The 21,414-nt window shown below is 39.4% G+C and overlaps 1 long non-coding RNA gene across 1 annotated transcript; it reads right to left on the minus strand.

Moving 5' to 3' along the window:
* Positions 1 to 537: 537 nt before the first annotated feature.
* Positions 538 to 14,202, minus strand: LOC112630738. Its single transcript, XR_003120926.1, has 3 exons — positions 14,050 to 14,202; positions 890 to 957; positions 538 to 637 (listed from the first exon to the last, which is right to left on the minus strand). It is a non-coding gene; the product is annotated as an uncharacterized LOC112630738 (long non-coding RNA).
* Between the last annotated feature and the right edge of the window lie 7,212 nt (positions 14,203 to 21,414).

Raw genomic sequence — 21,414 nt, forward strand, 5'->3', positions numbered from 1 at the left:
AACAGCTTACAAAGGAAGCCCTTTCCACGTCTCAGTGTCACACTCCAGGATTTTAATGTCCCATTTCTGAGAAACCATTCCAAACTGCAGTAAATGCAGTCCAAATGTATAAGGACTTGGTACATTGGCAACAAAGCAGATGCAAGAAAAATATGCAAACTCAGGAAAAATGCAAATTAGAAACAGTAAGTGATTTCACATGGTCATGAAATACCCCAGGGAGTGCACCAGGTCAGTGATTTCTTAAGAGAACTTTCAGAAGCAAGTGCACAACCCCAAGTGCTCTGTGGGTTTCTATTAAGACCCCACTTTTACAATTGGGAGAGACTAGATTCTGTGGGGCCTTTAATTATCTGTTCTTAAAAACCTAAATAATAAACATTGCAAGGACTCAGCCAGTTCATAATTATCTTCACGACAGTGACTCTCTTGGGGTTTTGCTGATTGGTCCTTACTTGAAAGGTGTAAATAGAGTAGGCAGTAGGAAAAGCAAAGCATGAAAGAGGCAGTGCATCTCTCTGCTTGAGGAAAACTCACTTTGGACAGCACCTCGAATGCTATCAGGGAAGCTAGAGTGTTCTCCTGTTCTTTGCTGTCCTTGCCAGTGTCTTCTCATGAACTCACATCAGAAGTATGCCTTCCAGGCGAAAATGCAACAATAGTAATATTAATAATAATGAGTGAAGTGTATTAAGCACTTTTGTGCCAGCACTGTTCTCAGACAGGCAGACAGACACACACACACAAATAAACATGTATATATACACAAATGCTCCTCAACTTACAATGGCGTTATGTCCCGATAAACGCATCACACACACACACACATCCATTAACTATATTTCACAAATGAGGAACAGAAAAGTTACTAACTTGACCAAAGTCTTACAGTAAGAAGGTGATGCCAAGGTTCTAACCCAGGCACTCCAATTCTAAGGTCAACTCTGTTAGTGTTATCTAAAAAAGAAAAGCAATAATAAATTATCCACAAGAAAATTTTACAACCCAAGTTTTTCATACTCTTTAAAAAGACATTTTTTTCACATGTACTCTCATATTCTATGATTAGTCCTAGTCATTCTCACTTCACAGCTAGAGAAACTAAGACCAGAAGAGCTTCCAGATCTTGACTAGTACCACTGAATGAGTGGGAGGACCAGAACCCTGTACTGATCATGCAAACTTCACCACATAACAGCTTGTGATATTGAGTGAGTCGTTTCACCTATATGACCCCTCAAAACCAATTTATTAATCTAGAAAGTGGGAATAATAACAATTTCTGTGTAATAGGTTGTTGGAGCACAAAATAAAGTTATATGTATAAAGCATTTAGCACAGTTCATGGTGCATACAGATCTGTAGTAAATATTTGTTATAATTATCAGCAAATCATCTCCCTCATTACTGCAGTTGATTCTCCTTTTTACATTATTGGAAAGAAATTTTTCAACTGAGTTTCAGTTGAATACAGTATTAGATTATTCCTTAACTGAGTTTCAGTATTTTAAATGTATACTCCCTACTCAAAACTACCTCCAAAATCACGCCTGTAATCCCAGCACTCTGGGAGGCCAAGGCAGGTGGATCATGAGGTCGGGAGATCAAGACCATCTTGGCTAACACAGTGAAACCCAGTCTCTACAAAAAATACAAAAAAAACTAGCTGGGTGTGGTGGCGGGCACCTGTAGTCCCAGCTACTCGGGAGGCTGGAGCAGGAGAATGGCGTGAACCCGGGAGGTAGAGCTTGCAGTGAGCTGAGATTATGCCACTGCACTACGGCTTGGGTGACAGAGTGAGACTCCATCTCAAACAAACAAACAAACAAACAAAGTACCTACTAAAAGGAAGTTCTTCAATGCTGAGACTTTGAACAAAGAAAAACTGTGCTCTAACAGGAAGCTGGTGACGTAGAAAGGTAAAGTTTCACTTCACAGGCACCTTTATTTCCCTCAAGGTGGACACTGAATGATTTGTGTGTGTGCATATTTTTCTATGCATTATTCAAAATTAAAATTCCTTAGAGGGAACCACTGAAAGCCAATTATTTAAAAAACTTAAAAAATGACAACTTGAAGAGTTCTTTGGTACTGATTCATCAAACTTAGCAATGATTTAACTGTAATTCTTTATTCAGATTCATCTCCCACAAAATAAAAATGCCATAAAGCTTTGCAGCACTGTATTGTAATGAATAGAGAAACTAAAGAAAAAGTAAGATGAGCAAGTGAGAGGAAAATCCCAAAATGAGCCCATCCTGGCATCTTTCTAAAAAGAAAGAAACAAACAAACAAGCAGCCCCTCCTCTCAGCTCTTTGGAAAGAAATATTTAATCTTGACAATATCTGCACTTCGTAGTTGATTCATAGCATGACCTATCTCAAACAAGTTAAGATTCAAATGAAGTTTGCAATTAATCTTTCTATATCACTTTGCAAAACATTCTCATAACCTCATCCAGCCCTTTTACAAATCAATTCTGTGAGATGAACATCACTGTGTTCCCATTTTACAGAGGAAGGCACTGAGCCACAGAGAATCCATATACTCACGATCAACAAACCGGTAAGACTAAGAACCAGGAATGAAATTGTCTTCCTTCTCCAAATATCCTGTTCTTTATTATGAGTACCTAAAGAGTATTAAAAATTAATTATAGCTCAACATAGTAAGTAAATGTCCTTGTGTGAAATCCACGGTTTAAAACGTAAGGTTATCTATTTATCAAATAAATTAAATCCTACTCACTAAACAATATTCATTGAGCTCATTCTGTAAACAAACATTAGGCCGGGGCAGATATGAAATATGAGGCTCAATCTGTGATCACAGAGATGAAATATACAATTTAGAGAGAGAAAGATAAGCATGATGACAAATAAATAATGTATGAAAATTAGTCACTATTTTAGGCCAACTTTTTCTAAGCTGTAAGCTGTCATCCTACTTCTGCCAGGTGTTAATAATTGTTTTAAAAAGTGGGGGAAGAAGAGTACTTCACGGTGGGAAGATATTCATTGAGGACATAAGCATCTTCCTCTTGGAAATTAACAATGCATAGTGGCCTATTTCAAGTTTTGAAAGCCCTGCAAACAATAAAAACCTGATTAGTTTTTATTGAATCAGTATCTCCTAAACACTTTTTCATGAAACAAGGTTACTCATAAATCTTGTTGAGGAACTAATGTCCTAGGAAAGTGGTTTTCAAGCTTGAGCATGTACATAAGTATCATTGGAAAGGTTGCTAAAATACAAATGTGTGGGCTCCACTCCAGAAATTCTGATTCAAGTGGTCTCATTTGTCATTTGAGAACTTGCATTTTGGTCCAATTTCTAGCTGATCTGATGTTTCAGGACTGGGAACTTAATTTGAGTAGTATCTCTACAGAACAGTTTTTAAAATGTTCTCCTAGAGTAGGATGGTGAGACTTCACAAAAATATAATACACTCAGGTGATGGACACCCTTAGTGTCCTGATTGGATCACTACACGTTATATACATGTAACCCATTCTCTCAAGTACCCCATAAATTTACACACATAAATAAATAAAATTATACTTTTCTTAATTAAAAAAATAAAATAAATGCTCCTCTAGAATGTTAGAATTTTTCTAATTTTTTGTAATAGTCATAAATACATATAAATAATCTTATCATTACATGCATGTAGTTACATTCCTTTACATGATGCACCAGAAAGAATATCCATTATAAGACGGAAAGAATGAAGAGAAGAAGGTATTGTTTAAAAGACCTATTATGAGAATAACTCAAATTCTATGTCTACCATTATTAAACTGTGTGGCTTAGAGCAGGGATCGGAAGGCATTTGTTTGTTTGTTTGTTTTTGTTTTATACTTTATGTTCTAGGGTCTATGTGCACAATGCGCAGGTTTGTTACATATGTATACATGTGCCATCTTGGTGTGCTGCAGCCATTAACTCATCATTTACATTAGGTATATCTCCTAATGCTATCCCTCCCCACTCCCCCCACCCCACAACAGGCCCCAGTGTGTGATGTTCCCCTTCCTGTGTCCAAGTGTTCTCATTGTTCAATTCCCACCTATGAGTGAGAACATGCGGTGTTTGGTTTTCTGTTCTTGCGATAGTTTGCTGAGAATGATGGTTTCCAACTGCATCCATGTCCCTACAAAGGACATGAACTCAGCCTTTTTTATGGCTGCACAGTATTCCATGGTGTATATGCGCCACATTCTCTTAATCCAGTCTGTCATTGATGAACATTTGAGTTGGTTCCAAGTCTTTGCTATTGTGAATAGTGCCACAATAAACATACGTGTGCATGTGTCTTTGTAGCAGCATGATTTATAATCCTTTGGGTATATACCCAGTAATGGGATGGCTGGGTCAAATGGCATTTCTAGTTCTAGATCCTTGAGGAATCACCACACTGTTTTCCACAATGGTTGAACTAGTTTACAATCCCACCAACCATGTAAAAGTGTTCCTATTTCTCCACATCCTCTCTAGCTCCTGTTGTCTCCTGACTTTTTAATGATCGCCATTCTCACTGGTGTGAGATGGTATCTCATTGTGGTTTTGATTTGCATTTCTCTGATGGCTAGTGATGATGAACATTTTTTCATGTGTCTGTTGGCTGTATAAATGCTTTCTTTTGAGAAGTGTCTGTTCATATCCTTTGTCCACTTTTTAATGGGGTTGTTTGCTTTTTCTTGTAAATTTGTTTTCTTGTAAATTTCCTTGTAAATTCTGGATATTAGCCCTTTATCAGATGAGCAGATTGCAAAAATTTTCTCCCATTCTGTAGGTTGCCTTTTCATTCTGATGGTAGTTTCTTTTGCTGTTCAGAAGCTCTTTAGTTTAATTAGATCCCATTTGTCAATTTTGGCTTTTGTTGCCATTGCTTTTGGTGTTTTAGACATGAAGTCCTTGCCCATGCCTATGTCCTGAATGGTATTACCTAGGTTTTCTTCTAGGGTTTTTATGGTCTCAGGTCTAACATTTAAGTCTCTAATCCATCTTGAATTAATTTTTGAATAAGGTGTAAGGAAGGCTTCCATTTTCAGCTTTCTACATATGGCTAGCCAGTTTTCCCAGCACCATGTATTAAATAGGGAATCCTTTCCCCATTTCTTGTTTTTGTCAGATTTGTCAAAGAACAGATGGTTGTAGATGTGTGGTGTTATTTCTGAGAGTTCTGTTCTGTTCCATTGGTCTATATCTCTGTTTTGGTAACAGTACCATGCTGTTTTGGTTACTGTAGCCTTGTAGTATAGTTTCAAGTCAGGTAGCGTGATGCCTCCAGCTTTGTTCTTTTGACTTAGGATTGTCTTGGCAATGCGGGCTCTTGTTTGATTCCATATGAACTTTAAAGTAGTTATTTCCAATTCTGTGAAGAAAGTCATTGATAGCGTAATGGGGATAACATTGAATCTATAAATTACCTTGGGCAGTATGGCCATTTTCACAATATTGATTCTTCCTATCCATGAGCATGGAATGTTCTTCCATTTGTTTGTGTCCTCTTTTATTTCATTGAGCAGTGGTTTGTAGTTCTCCTTGAAGAGGTCCTTCACATCCCTTGTAAGTTGGATTCCTAGGTGTATTATTCTCTTTGAAGCAATTGTGAATGGGAGTTCATTCATGATTTGGCTCTCTGTCTGGTATTGGTGTATAAGAATGCTTGTGATTTTTGCACATTGATTTTGTATCCTGAGACTTTGCTGAAGTTTCTTATTAGCTTAAGGAGATTCTGGGCTGAGATGATGGGATTTTCTAAATATACAATCATGTCATCTGCCAATAGGGACAGTTTAACTTCTTCTTTTCCTAACTGAATGCCCTTTATTTCTTTCCCTTGCCTGATTGCCCTGGTTGGAACTTCCAACACTATGTTGAATAGGAGTGGTGAGAGAGGGCATCCCTGTCTTGTGCCAGTTTTTAAGGGGAATGCTTCCAGTGTTTGCCCATTCAGTATGATATTTGCTGTGGGTTTGTCATAAATAGCTCTTATTATTTTGAGATACGTTCCATCAATACCAAATTTATTGAGAGTTTTTAGCATGAAGGGCTGTTGAATTTTGTCAAAGGCCTTTTCTGCATTTATTGAGATAATCATGTGTTTTTTGGCTTTGGTTCTGTTTATATGCTGGATTACATTTATTGATTTGCATATGTTGAACCAGCCTTGCACCCCAGGGATGAAGCCCACTTGATCATGGTGGATAAGCTTTTTGATGTGCTGCTGGATTTGGTTTGCCAGTATTTTATTGAGGATTTTTGCATCGATGTTCATCAGGGATATTGGTCTGAAATTCTCTTTTTGTTGTTGTTGTTGTATCTCTGCCAGGCTTTGGTATTAGGATGATGTTGGCCTCATAAAATGAGTTAGGGAGGATTCCCTCTTTTTCTATTGATTGGAATAGTTTCAGAAGGAATGGTACCAGCTCCTCCTTGTACCTCTGGTAGAATTTGGCTATGAATCCGTCTGGTCCTGGACTTTTTTTGGGTGGTAGGCTATTAACTGTTGCTTCAATTTCAGAGCCTGTTATTTGTCTATTCACGGATTCAACTTCTTTCTGGTTTAGTCTTGGGAGAATGTATGTGTCCAGGAATTGATCCCTTTCTTCTAGATTTTCTAGTTTATTTGCATAGAAGTCTTTATAGTATTCTCTGATGGTGGTTTGTATTTCTGTGGGGTCAGTGGTAATATCCCCTTCATCATTTTTTATATTGTCTAGTTGATTCTTCTCTCTTTTCTTCTTTATTAGTCTTGCTAGCAGCCTATCAATTCTGTTGATCTTTTCAAAAAACCAGCTCCTGGATTCATTGATTTTTTTGAAGGGTTTTTTCCTGTCTCTATCTCCTTCAGTTCTGCTCTGATCTTAGTTACTTCTTGCCTTCTGCTAGCTTTTGAATGTGTTTGCTCTTGCTTCTCTAGTTCTTTTAATTGTGATGTTAGGGTGTCAATTTTAGATCTTTCCTGCTTTCTCTTGTGGGCATTTAGTGCTATAAATTTCCCTCTACACACTGCTTTAAATGTATCCCAGAGATCCTGGTATGTTGTATCTTTGTTCTCATTGATTTCAAAGAACATCTTTATTTCTGCCTTCATTTCGTTATATACCCAGTAGTCATTCAGGAGCAGGTTGTTCAGTTTCCATGTGGTTGAGTGGTTTTGATTGAGTTTCTTAGTCCTGAGTTCTAGTTTGATTGCACTGTGGTCTGAGAGACACAGTTTGTTATAATTTCTGTTCTTTTACATTTGCTGAGGAGTGCTTTACTTCCAACTATGTGGTCAATTTTGGAATAAGTGCGATGTGGTACTGAGAAGAACGTATATTCTGTTGATTTGGGGTGGAGAGTTCTGTAGATGTCTATTAGGTCCACTTGGTGCAGAGTTGAGTTCAATTCCTGGATATCCTTGCTAACTTTCTATCTCATTGATCTGTCTAATGTTGACAGTGGGGTGTTAAAGTCTCCCATTATTATTGTGTGGGAGTCTAAGTCTCTTTGTAAGTCTCTAAGGACTTGCTTTATGAATCTGGGTGCTCCTGTATTGGATGCATATATATTTAGGATAGTTAGCTCTTCTTGTTGAATTGATCCCTTTACCATTATGTAATGACCTTCTTTGTCTCTTTTGATCTTTGTTGGTTTAAAGTCTGTTTTATCAGAGACTAGGATGCAACCCCTGCCTTTTTTTTTCCATTTGCTTTGTAGATCTTCCTCCATCCCTTTATTTTGAGCCTATCTGTGTCTCTGCACATGAGATGGCTCTCCTGGATACAGCAAACTGATGGGTCTTGACTCTTTATCCTATTTGCCAGTCTGTGTCCTTTAATTGGACCATTTAGCCCATTTACATTTAAGGTCAATATTATTATGTGTGAATTTTATCCAGTCATTATGATGTTAACTGGTTATTTTGCTCGTTAGTTGATGCAGTTTCTTCCTAGTGTTGATGGTCTTTACATTTTGGCCTGTTTTTGCAATGACTGGTACTGGTTGTTCCTTTCCATGTTTAGTGCTTCCTTCAGGAGCTCTTGTAGGGCAGGCCTGGTGGTAACAAAATCTCTCAGCATTTGCTTGTCTATAAAGGATTTTATTTCTCCTTCACTTATGAAACTTAGTTTGGCTGGATAGGAAATTCTGGGTTGAAAATTCTTTAAGAATGTTGAATATTGGCCCCCACTGTCTTCTGGCTTGTAGAGTTTCTTCCAAGAGATCTGCTGTTAATCTGATGGGCTTCCCTTTGTGGGTAACCCGACCTTTCTCTCTGACTGCCCTTAACATTTTTTCCTTCATTTCAAGTGCCCTTAACTTTTTTTCCTTCATTTCAACTTTGGTGAATCTGACAATTATGTGTTTTGGAGCTCTTCTCAACGAGTATCTTTGTGGCATTCTCTGTATTTCCTGAATTTGAATGTTGGCCTGCCTTGCTATGTTGGGGAAGTTCTCCTGGATAATATCCTGCAAAGTGTTTTCCAACTTGGTTGCATTCTCCCCATCACTTTCAGGTACACCAATCAGATGTAGATTTGGTCTTTTCACACAATCCCATATTTCTTGGAGACTTTGTTCATTTCTTTTTGCTCTTTTTTCTTTAGACTTCTCTTCTTGCTTCATGTCGTTCATTTGATCTTCAGTCACTGATACCCTTTCTTCCAGTTGATCGAGTCAGTGACTGAAGCTTGTGTATTTGTCATGTAGTTCTTGTGTAATGGTTTTCATCTCTTTCAGGTCATTTATGGACTTCTCTTCATTGGTTATTCTAGTTATTCATTCGTCAAATCTTTTTTCAAGGTTTTTAGTTTCTTTGCGCTGGGTTCATAATTCCTCCTTTAGCTCTGAGAAGTTTGATCATGTGAAGCCTTCTTCTCTCAACACGCCAAAGTCATTCTCCATCCAACTTTGTTCCATTGCTGGCGATGAGCTGCATTCCTTTGGAGGGGGAGAGGTGCTCTGATTTTTAGAATTTTCAGCTTTTCTGAACTGCTTTTTCCCCATCTTTGTGGTTTTATCTACCTTTGGTCTTTGATGATGGTAACTTACAGATGGGGTTTTTGTGTGAATGTCCTTTCTGTTTGTTAGTTTTCCTTCTAACAGTCAAGACCCTCAGCTTCAGGTCTGTTGGAGTTTGCCTGCAGTCTACTCCAGACCCTGTTTGTCAGGGTATCAGCAGCAAAGGCTGCAGAAGAGAGAATATTGCTGAACAGCAAGTGTTGCTGTCTGATTGTTCCTCTGGAAGCTTTGTCTCAGAGGGGTACCCAGCCATGTGAGGTGTGAGGTGTCAGTCTGCCCCTAGAGGCGGATGTCTCCCAATTAGGCGACTCGGGGGTCAGGGACCCACTTGAGCAGACAGTCTGTCCATTCTCAAATCTCAAACTCCATGCTGGGAAAACTGCTACTCTCTTCAAAGATGTCAGACAGGGACATTTACATCTGCAGAGGTTTCTGCTGCCTTTTGTTTGGCTATGCCCTGTCCCCAGAGGTGGAGTCTACAGAGGCAGGCAGGCCTCCTTGAGCTGTGGTGGGCTCCACCCAGTTTGAGCTTCTGGGCTGCTTTGTTTACCTACTTAAGCCTCAGCAATGGCGGGTGCCCCTCCCCCAGTCTCTCTGCTGCCTTGCAGTTAGATATCAGACTGCTGTGCTAGCAATGAGGGAGGCTCCATGGGCGTGGGACCCTCCAAGCCAGGTGTGGGATATAATCTTCTGGTGTGCCGTTTGCTAAGACCCTTGGTAAAGCGCAGTATTAGGGTGGGAGTGACCTCCAGATGTTGTGTGTCACAGTTTCCCTTGGCTAGGAAAAGGAATTCCATTCCCCCTTGTGCTTCCCAGGTGAGGTGATGCCTTGCCCTGCTTAGGCTCTTGCTCCTTGGGCTGCACCCGCTTTCCTGCACCAACTGTCTGACATGCCCCAGTGAGATGAACCCAGTACCTCAGTTGGAAATGCAGAAATCACCCCTCTTCTGTGTCACTCATGCTGGGAGCTGGAGGCTGGAGCTGTTCCTATTTGGCCATCTTGGTGCCCCCCCAGAAGGCATTTTAAATTGAGGTGGAGATATGTACAAAGCCATGTGGGAAATATCATGTGTCCCTGCATACAGAGAACAAGCTATTTTTCTTGGTTGGAGATGAGGAGACAGAGGCTGTACATAAGAATGTGTTCAATTTAAAGCAACAAAATATGTCAACCAAATGACTTTGAACAATCAAGGGGAAATATTGGCTCACATCACTAAAATATATAGAGGCACAGCAGATTTACAGTTAGATCTGATGATCTGCTCGCTCTATCCCCTCCAGAATGTAGGCTTCAGGCAGGCAGGCAGGAAGAGGACATCAGTTCTCTTGGTGTCTACCATGCTGCCTGTATTACAGTAGGTCCTCAATAAATTCATGTTGTAGGAAATGAATGCATATCCTCAAAGATGTGGTTAGTTTCAGTATCACTCCTTTCCTCATGGTTTCCACTTCAATATTAGTCTAACTTGCCTTAGGGACACAAGATGACTGCTATTTGCTTCAGTTAGCTAAACACTTTTTTCATGGCTGTGAGAGACTAGCTACCTCTTCCATAAATGAATTTTCTTTTCTTCCTGGGCACAATAGTCTCTATTTCCTTCTTTTACAATTGGGTGTATCCATGCAACTCAATTCTAGCCAATGGCGTGTGAGTAGTAGTGATATCTACCATTTACAGACCTACACATAAAGGCTCCCAGGCACATCTTCTCTGCTCTTTCCTGGAACACTTGCTTGATGGCAATAAATACAGCAACCTTAGCTGCTACATATTACAATTGGCAGAGCTTTCACATTTCAGCCTCTTCATATTTTTTAGTTTTATTTTCACTGTTGTTATTTCTTAATTGATTTAGGAGCTGACCTAATAAAAAACTGAAGAAAAATAAAGCATTTTGTTCTGGGTTTCTCATTAGGAACATGAGGTTAACTCTATTACAACTGGCTTAGTTCATATGATCATCCCCAGAGGTGAGGGAAAGAGATGTGCTAATTGATTAAGCCAAGGTCACATGGTTGAAATTTAGAATTGGGTTTTGAGGTCAGTTTCCCTAAACCACCCAGATATCCAAGTGGAAATCAGGCTCCATTGACAAAAGGGAATCGTTCTTAGAAATATAACTACAAATGTCCAATCCAAGTTGACAAGTTCCAAGCAAGGAAGGGCTTTCCATTAAAGAATGTGGATGCTACCTGGGGGGCAACTGGAGGCCACTGCTGAATTTTAAGCATGGGAGTAACACGGTCAGGTTTTTTTAAATTACAAAATGCTTTAGCACAGAGAAAATTATAAAGAACAATATAAGTAACAGATACGCACTCACTATCCTGCTTAATCAAATGTCATACTTTGCCAAGCTTGATTTAAATTTTTTAAAGCAAACAAACGTTACAGATATGGCTGAAACATCCTATGTGCCCCCCTGCTGATACCTACCTCTCTTCCTAAGGGTAACCACTTTCTGACTTTGATACTTATCATTCCCAGGCATGATTTAATATTATTGCTGAATCTGCATATATACATAAATAATATATACAGTTGTTTGCATGTTTTAAAACTTTGTATTAAATAATGTCAAATGATTAACATTTTTCACAAATTACATTTTAACTCAGTCTTTTATAAGATTGCCAACAATGACATCTCTTCAGATCATTCATTTGGACCATTATATTATTTTTCATTGTATGACTATGCCATGGCTCATTTATCCATTCTGTTATGGATAAACACTTGTGTTGTTTCTATAATTTTGCTGTTAAAAATAATGGCATTGTGAACATTCTTGTGTGTATATCATTGTGTACACATGCTAGAGTTTCTCTAATGTATTCTGGTGTATATTGCTGGGCCAAAGGCCATGTAAGTCTTCAACTTCCCTAGATGTCATACCAACTCATACATATATGACCAGTGTGAGCATTCTCAGTGCGCTACATTGTCCAGATTCTGCAAGAAGCACTGGTGGCCTATTGGTTAGGTTGACTGATATTAGAAGGTTATTGCCAAAGTCTATGTGAGAGACACTGGGGGTCTTAAATACCTATATGTAAGGGAGATAAAGTGAGACAGGAAAGAAGTTAACATATTTAGGAACAAAATCCACATGACTTGATGATTGATTATGGAGAAAATAGGGAGAAGAAGGGAACAAGAAGACTCTCAAGTCTCTAGCTTGAACACAAGAGGAAACTTATGTGTAGTGAGACTGATGACTAATTCCTTTTGAACATGGTGCCTTTGAGGGTTTGGTAGTAAAAAAGAAAGCACTATCCATCAGGCATTTGGATATTTAGGTCTGGAAGATTGAAAAGAGATCAAAATAGAAAATAAAAATTATAAAATCATCAAAATGGGTAAAATTAGAAGAGTTGGATCAAGAAAAATACGTAGAATCAGTAGAGAAGTGAGTTAAGAAAATATCTCTGGGAAACATTAATATTTAAAGGTACATAAAAGGAGAAGAAGACTGTGGAGAAGACAGAGACTGAAGAAGGAGACAAAGTGTCTCATGTTATAGTAGCCAGAGGAATAGAGCTTCAAAGAGTGAGTCGTCAACCACATTAAATGCAGCTAGAAAACCAAGAAGGTAAAAAATGAAAAATTAACATTAACATACAATGAAGTTATTAAGCCCATGTTAAAATGGTTTCAGTGGAATAGCATAGATGGAAATAATTGCAATTAAAGAATTTTTTAAAAGAGAAAAATTCATACAGCTAACTTTCTCAAATTAAATTTTTTAAAAATAAAACAGTAAGATGGAATTGGGTGCAAGATGTTTATTGAAAATCAACACACGTGAAAGGAAAGAGAATGAACCTAAGAAAATTGGCTCCAGAATCTATTAATGTAAAGACTATGTTATATTGTCTCTCTATCTTTAGGGAAAAATATACCAAATTCACCTTGTGTCACCAGAATCAGATTCATTAAACCCATTTTGGACCACTCTCACCACTAGTTTCACCCTCAGAGACATAGTAAGGAAACTAAAGCAAAAGATTACAAGAGCAAAGGACAAAAAAGGAAATGGCATTTTCTCCCTTCACCTTTGCCCTCTTTGATTTTCTCCATTGTTGCTAAAAGGAACACTTAGAAAACTATGAAAGAAACTTCTGCCTGTAAATGAAGCTCCATGATTATGAATTCTGAATCCTTGTAACAGAAGGACCAATAGCACTGATACATGACTTCTATTAGTGGAGACTGGGAAGGTGGGTGACTTTAGCTCACTGAACCTGATCACAGCAAAATAGAAAACGATCATAGTGTCCCCTCCTTATCCTGGGGTAACTATGAACATTCAATGGGAGCCAACTACTGTATTCAGGTCCTGGGTGCAGCTCCTGGCACATGTCATGGCCCATGAGGTAGTAGTTCTGAGTACCCTTGCCCATCAGTGGTGCTGAGGGGAGAAGGGAGGGCAGCCTGCTCACTGGGGAGAGCAGGAATGAGGCTAGGAAGGACAGGGACCCGGCAAAGATGTCTTCTGTTTGAGAGAGACTTCAGTTTATGTTCAGTCAACTTCCTGTGGTGCTAAGAAGTGAAAGTTGAACTTGACTATCAAGGAACAGGCAGTTTGTTAGCTGGGCCCCTGGGAGGAAGTCAACAAGCTCCACCACATCTAACACCTACTGCTTGCAGCCCTTCCCCCAGGTCAGGCAGCTGCGCACCTCATGCTTCCAACTGAGGGGGAATGAATGGGTACCAAGGAGTAGATGAGTTTACTTCTTTCCCAGGGATGAGAAGCGGGTGAAGAAATCAGCATGTATTGGACATTTACATGTGCCAGATACCTTATATATGTAGTGCAGTATCATTATCCCCACCATGCAGAAAGGACACTGAGGCTCAGAGACTTGTTCAAGAACACATTTGGTCAATAGGGAGCAAGGGTTCAAAATCATGTCAGTCTGGTACTCAAGTCCCCTGTTCTTTCCATGACTACATTAGATGTATCCCTAGATAGTCTGGGTGTAAGAGCATGAGTGTCCCATGAAAGGAAGTGGGGGCTCTTGGAACATACCTCTTTAAGAAGTCTTCCATCATTGTGCTGCCTTCCTCCTCTGTGCACCCTCAACACTCACTGTTGAGCCCTTCTCTAGGAGTTTGCAATCTAGGGGGAGAGATGGGCACATAAGGAAACAATTTCAAAGTAGTATGGCAAATACTGAGCTAGATAAACACATGAATGACTATGAAGAACAGAGGATTGGGTCACCTAACTCAACATGAGACTCATGGAAGTCTCCTCAGGAGAAACCTCTGAGTCCTAGAGAGTGAGAATTGGCCAGAAAAATTAAGAAGGGGCAGGGAATTCCAGAGAGAAGTAACAGATAAACAAAAGCAAAGAGACATAAGATAGTCTGGAGTCTGGTCAAATCACAATCAGTTGGAAGTAGTAGAGAATAAAATACAAAGTGGAGAGAGGGGAGAAGTAAAGCTGAATAGATAAACAGGGTCAACTCACAGAGGGTCCTATGCAAGCTAAATTCCAGGTGCTGCTATAAAAAATTTTCTCATGAAATATTTTAAGATTTTTGTGGAATATTTTAAGACCTTTTGTGGACATCTCATGAAGCACTCCTGTATTTGGAGGCAGCACTGGTAGCAAATCAAACATAATAAAAGGTATGTACATCAAACATTGACACATTTATTCAACAAGTATATATTGAGCACCTACTGTGTGCCAGGCACTCTCTTCATCATCAAGTAGTCTGGCACTAAACAAAACACAAAACACAAAACACACTGCCCTCTTTGAAGTGACAATAAAAAAAATAAGCGAATTATATATTATCTCAGCAGACATTTCATGGTATGTGGAAAGCATATCAGGGAAAGAGGTGTGAAGTATCATGAGAGGAATTACAATATTAATAGGACGTTAAGATAGCTCCTACTGAAGTCGTGTTTAAACAGACACTTGGAGGAGAGGAGGGAGTTGGCCAAGCTGATATTTGGGGAAAGGCATTCCAGGAAGGAGGATCAGCCAGTTCAAAGCCCTGGGGGGTGGGGGCTGAGCTTGGCATATTTGAGGAGTGGTAAGGAGGCCAGTGTGGCTGGAACAGAATGATCAAAGAAAAAGGTGGTAGTGAATGAGGTCAGATAAATAGTAAGAGACAAGGGCTTTTTAGGCCATCCAGAACTTAGATTTTTCCTGAGAGGGCAGAGGAGCCATGAGAAAGCTTTGAGATGAGGATGAGATGATCTAATTCAGGTTTTCATTGGATAGTTCAGAGCAAGAGTGGGGTCAGGGAACCAGCAAGGAGGCTGTGGCAATAATCATGAAAAGAGGTGCAGTGGCTTGGACCAGGGAGTTAGCAGTGGAAGCAGAGAGAAGTGATGAAACTCTGGATATGGGAAAGGGTGGGCAGGAGAGAACAGTGCCCAAGGTGATCCAGGATTTTAGCCTGAAAAACTGGGGAAAAAGAAAAAACGACAACAACATCAGTGGAAGGGGTTTCAGGGAGACCAGGTGTCCTGGTTGCAGCTTTGTCTTGCCTTAAAAATATTTGAGTACATAACCAGTAATGGGATTGCTGGATTGAATGGTAGTTCCATTTTTAGGCCTTTGAGACATTGCCACACTGCTTTCCTTAGCAAACTAAGGCAGGAACAGAAAACCATATACCACAAGTTCTCACTTTTAAATGAGAGCTAAATGATGAGAACTCATGAACACATAGAGGGGAACAAGAGACACTGAGGCCTACCTGAGGGTAGAGGTTGGGAGGAGGGAGAGGATCAGGAAAAATAACCAATGGGCACTAGGCTTAATACCTGGGAGATGAAAGTATCTGTACAACAAAGCCCTGTGGCATAAGTTTCCCTATGTAACAAACCTGCACATGTACCCCTGAACTTAAAGGTGTGTATATATATGAAAGAATTATACTTTTGAGTTTTAATAGCACATTGTCTATAAGGTTTTGCAATTTAAACTTTACTATATTTTTATATAAACAAGAGCTGAGTTGAGTTGACCTTGATATTACATATTACAGATATTTTATTAACATTTATTAATTTTTAATTCTTTGATTTTTTTAAATTGTGGAATAATATACCTATTTTTCAGATTTCAGGCAGGCCATTGAAAAGCTCCTAGTTCTATTTACTGTTCCTGTAATGCTTTATGAATAAAACAGTCCAGGCTGTCCTCTTAGAGTTTGCAGTCTAAGGTGAAGAAATATAATAAAAGCAAAAGCCTGCATTTTTAACTAATATGGTGTGGGTTCTAAAGCTCAGATAAATTATTTCATTTAGTTCTCACAACAACCCTCTGATGCAGGCACTATTATTTCCCCCATTTTAATAATGAGGAAACTGGAGCACAGAGAGCTTGGTTGACTTGCCCAATATTACCAAACTCTGTGTGGCTGAGCTGGGATTTGAAGCAAGAAACCTGTCTTCTCATAGGCCATTGATAAAATATGAAAGGCTAAGCCGCCTCTCTGCTTGTGTTACCCCTTTCCACCATGTGAGTCAAATGTGTGGTGACAGAGAAGGGTAGATGTTTGGCATCTATGAATTCTGTGGATCCTACGTCATGACTCTAATTCTATCCTCTGTATCCCAAATTGCCACTACCCTGAGCAGGCGATAAGAATAAAATTCCATTACATTGGTCGTGAGGGGATGGGCAAACACTTTGGACTCTCTTGATATTCTAGTTATTAAATATTGCTCAGTGTAAGTTAAACAATGAATGAGACCTGATGATGTTTTAATTTCAATTTGTCTTATAATGATCTGTCCTCAATGTGTAAAACTAATAGATGTAATACCTTTGGTATATTTCTGAATAAACGTGGGGCACCCAGTCAAAGAGCAAGAGGTAAAAATGCCTAGTGTGGATCAAAAGTCTGCTCTATGATAGCTAATCTCATGGGCTCTGAAGGGTTCTGGTCACACAGGGAATAAATAGCAGACTCTCAATTCAATGTCAGATGTGAGTTCACAGGCAATGTTTTGGGACTTCATCCTGTCTTTTCCCTGCTCTGGGAGTCATAAGAACTAAGTTCTAATCCTAATTCTGTTGTAGTCTACCTGGGTGACACTAATTAGATATATAACTTCTCTGAGGCTCGACATTTACATCTACAATGAAGGCTAGAATACTAAAGCCTCTTCTATTTCTTCCTATCATTGATTGTATAGTCTCTTACTCTATATAAATGGTTTATTCTAGTTTAGGGAAATTAATTATTTTGTTCTTCTGGTGTTGCTGGACCTGTTGCTTTTCATTGCTGTAACTACTTCTCTTTGTTGAAGACCTTTGCCAGACCAAATGTGATGAGTGTATAAGGCTTTGGCATTTTGCCCAGGCCCATAGCACATAGAATTCCACTAATGGGTCTGCTGGGCATCTGAGACCGCAGAGCCATTTGTCATAACATGACAATTCCAGTTGGGCAGGGATAAACATTAGCTTTAACGATTTTGGACCACAGTTTGTCTGGAGAGAGAGCAGAGTACAAAGCCAAAAGCATCATCTTTAGAGCTAAGCAGGCATGAGTTCAAATCCCAGCTCAGCCACTTACTGGATATGTAGCCACAGCCAAGCCTTACTTTAAATGTCACTTTCTCAAACAGGCCTCCTAGGGTCTCCTGGGTTGGCTTAGTCCAGAATACTGGTTTATCCTTATGGTAAAATTCATTCCATCATTACGCCCTAGTATTTAATAAATGCTTTGGGAATGTAAACAAGTATTTGTTAAATAAAAAGTTACTTAATCTTTCTCTGTCTCAGTCCTCACTTCTGTGAAGTGGGCAAAAGGGTAGGACAAGTTTCCTGTGCAAGAAGAATCAGGTCAAAGTGCCCTATAAATAGCAAAACACTGTCACAACCCTAGATAGCATGATTACAATCTGAAATAAACTGGTTCAAAAACCAAATCTCAGACTCAAGTGGGGCTTTTTCTAGTTTAGAACCTGGAGTTAGAGGAAGAAAGAAGGGGGCTAAAGTGTACTGCGTGTCTCCATGTGCCAGGCACTGTATGTAATAGAATGTCACACATTTAATATTTGTCTAAAAGTGTGAAAGTGTGAATTTCCAGAAGAGGGACACGGGGTCTTGGTAAAAGCAAGGTTTGTTCTAACTTTTCACACACTTTGGCAGACTGTTTCACCTTTTTCTCCTAAGTTGGAACTTTTGAGGCCATTACTGCTAGAAGGGAAAAGCTAGTGATGCTTATCTATGTTCAGAACTAGAAAATGTCCTCTTCTGCTCCCCAGGTGGGCCCCATTGTTATTCATGTGCTGCCTATAAAAAGACAACACCTCCAGAATGTGGAAAAGATGAATGTGCAGAATGCTACACACAGATACTCATCTAGGTGACCTGGCAAACACTGCAGATTTGGGTCTACCAATAAGATACTACTCCATTTGGGATGACACGCCTTCCTTAGAAGTGACAGTGGCAGAACATAGACAAAGGCAATAACTAAAAGTATGTGGGTTCTGCAGATTGCATCTAGAGTAAGAGTCAAATGATCTAAATTGTAGCCCAAGGCCTCTTGCTTGCTCACATCCTCTGTCTGCCTCAGTGTTCTTACCTACAAAATTGATCACTGAACATCACATGTCTCTTTATTAATTTATTCATTCACTGAAGAAGCAAGCTGTCAAAAAGCAACTGCTACATATGTCAAGAAAGACGCCAGACACTAAAATAAAATACAAAAATTTGATTACTACGAATTGCTACCATCAAGGAGTCATAGTCTAATGAAAGAGAAAATCATGAGAGTGAATAATGAAGTTAGCAAAAAGTTCAAAAACTCTTACTGAAGTATATGTAAAGTGTATTGTGACTACAGAAGAAAGGAAAAGCCATCCTCTCTGTTCATGAAAGTAGTTTTGATCGAGGCAGAGATATTTGAGTGAGTCTTAAAATATATGTTGGAATTTGTGGTATAAGGTAGGTAGAGAAATGTGTACAAGACAGGAGAATGTCCTCAGACTGCAAGTCATGCAATAGCACACTTCCTAGCCCAGAAGAGCCACATTAGATATTTGATTTGTAAATGGATAAATGTATGAATGAATAAATAAGCCTTTGAATAAGCATAATGGGCTGGGCGTGGTGGCTCACAACTATAATTCCAGCACTTCAGGAGGCCAAGGCGGGTGGATGACTTGAGGTCAGGAGTTCGAGACCAACCTGGCCAAAATGGTGAAACTCTGTCTCTACTAAAAATACAAAAATTAGTCAGGCATGGTGTTGGGTGCCTGTAATCCCAGCTAGCCAGGAGGCTGAGGCAGGAGAATCGCTTGAGCCTGGGAGGCGAACATTGCAGTGAGTCGAGATCGCTCCACTGCCCTCCAGTCTGGGTGACATAAAAAATGAATAAATAAATAAGCATAATGAATTAATTGTTTCTAGAATGTGTAAGATGTAGAGAAAATACCAGTAAAGTTATAAACTGTGGAAAAATCTTGAGTAAACTTACACATCCAAAAAAGCAGTGTTAACATATTTGTGTTATTCTGGGATAATATTTTTTTTAACAACCGATGCAAGCTCTTGTTTAAATCCCAAAGTGCTTCTTATACCTTTGTGTATTCCCCCAGTTTGAATCATGAACATTAATTTCGTTGGGACAGTTGAAGATTTGAATTGATTATAATTAATTAAGCAACATTGCCATTGTAAAAGGTTACACCCTTTAATTACATATTCATTTATTAGTCATTCATTTATGTATTAAATATATATTTATCAATAACCGACTATTAATTCAGTAATTTTTTAAGTGCGTGTTGTGTCCCAGGCATTGGGCTAGGACCTGGGCATAGAATGTTGAACGAAACAAGGTGCTTTCTACAGTTATGGAGCTCATTGCGTATCTATTGGCCATTTCTTTTTTTTTTTTTTCTTTTTTTGAGATGGAGTCTCACTCTGTTGCCTAGGCTGGAGTGCAATGGCGTGATCTAGGTTCACTGTAACCTCTACCTCCCGGATTCAAACGATTCTCCTGCCTCAGCCTCCCAAGTAGGTGGGATTACAGGCACCTGCCATCATGCCCAGCTTATTTTTGTATTTTTGTAGAGACGGAGTTTCACCATGTTGGCCAGGCTAGTCTTGAACTCCTGACCTCAAGTGATCCACCCACCTCAGCCTCCCAAAGTGCTGGAATTACAGGTGTAAACCACCATGCCTGGCCCTCCTTGTTTTTTCATTGCTAACAGCACCCCAGTTTGGTTTGAGGTGACAATATAAATAGCTCTAGTGGACTCACCATGGCCAATCTAAGTTGACCATGGTAAATCCATGTCTCTGTGCCAGACACTCATGTTCTCCACGCTTCATATAGCTAAGGGTGACCATGTGGTAAAATTCCTACCATTGAAACATAGAGAAGGTCTTCAGGAGAACATCTAGAAATGATTTTGCATTTAGAGAAAATAGACAAATATGAAAAAAAAAAAAAAGCTGCCATTTCACTTTCTTCCTTCCTTGAATATTTTGGTAGGAAGTTACAATGTTTAGAACTACAGGAACTATAATGGTCTTAAGGTAGTCAAAGCCAGCCTGGCGCAATGGCTCACGCCTGTAATCCCAGCACTTTGGGAAGCCGTGGTGGGCGGATCACGAGGTCAGGAGATCGAGACCATCCTGGTCAACATGGTGAAGTCCCGTCTCTACTAAAAATACAAAAATTAGCTGGGTGTGGTAGCGTGCACCTGTGATCCCAGCTACCTGGGAGGCTAAGGCAGGAGAATCACTTGAACCCAGTAGGCAGAGACTGCAGTGGGTCGAGATCGCGCCACTGTACTCCGGCCTGGCAACAAAGCGAGACTCAGTCTCAAAAAAAAAAAAAAAAAAAAAGATTATCAAAGCCAACAGCCTGAGGATGGTAGAGAGCACAGCAGATAGAAAATCTTGTGTCCTTAATAACATTTTGTACACTAATCCTAACATCAAAGAACTCTAGAACTCCAGTGTTATAAATAATTCCAGACCTTCAGTTATATCAAAAAATTAGATAGCTTTTTCCTTCAAATCTACAAATGAGAGTTTCTATGAGTTTCCACTGAAAATCACAAGATAATAAGCTCAGCAAAGACAGAGTTGCATCCATTTTGTTAATTTATTTCCCAGTGCCTACTAAAGTACCTAACACCTAACGGCCATTTAATAAACAGCTGTCTAATGAGTGAACAACAAAAATAAAGGAAGGTATTAGTGAAAATTGCTTGGGCAGTCGAGGGTTGTAGGAAAAGTGATTCTGACAGAGTCTATCAACAAGTCACTCCTTCACAGGCTGGATCATGGAGTCAAGTAAGGCACTGGAGAAAAAAAGAAACCCACAAGAATAATTAACTCAGTCCTGGGTAATAGCAGTTTGTTAATACAACCACAAAATCTGCCTCACCA

The sequence above is a fragment of the Theropithecus gelada genome, chromosome 8 (assembly GCF_003255815.1).
Source record: "Theropithecus gelada isolate Dixy chromosome 8, Tgel_1.0, whole genome shotgun sequence".
Lineage (NCBI taxonomy): Eukaryota > Metazoa > Chordata > Mammalia > Primates > Cercopithecidae > Theropithecus > Theropithecus gelada.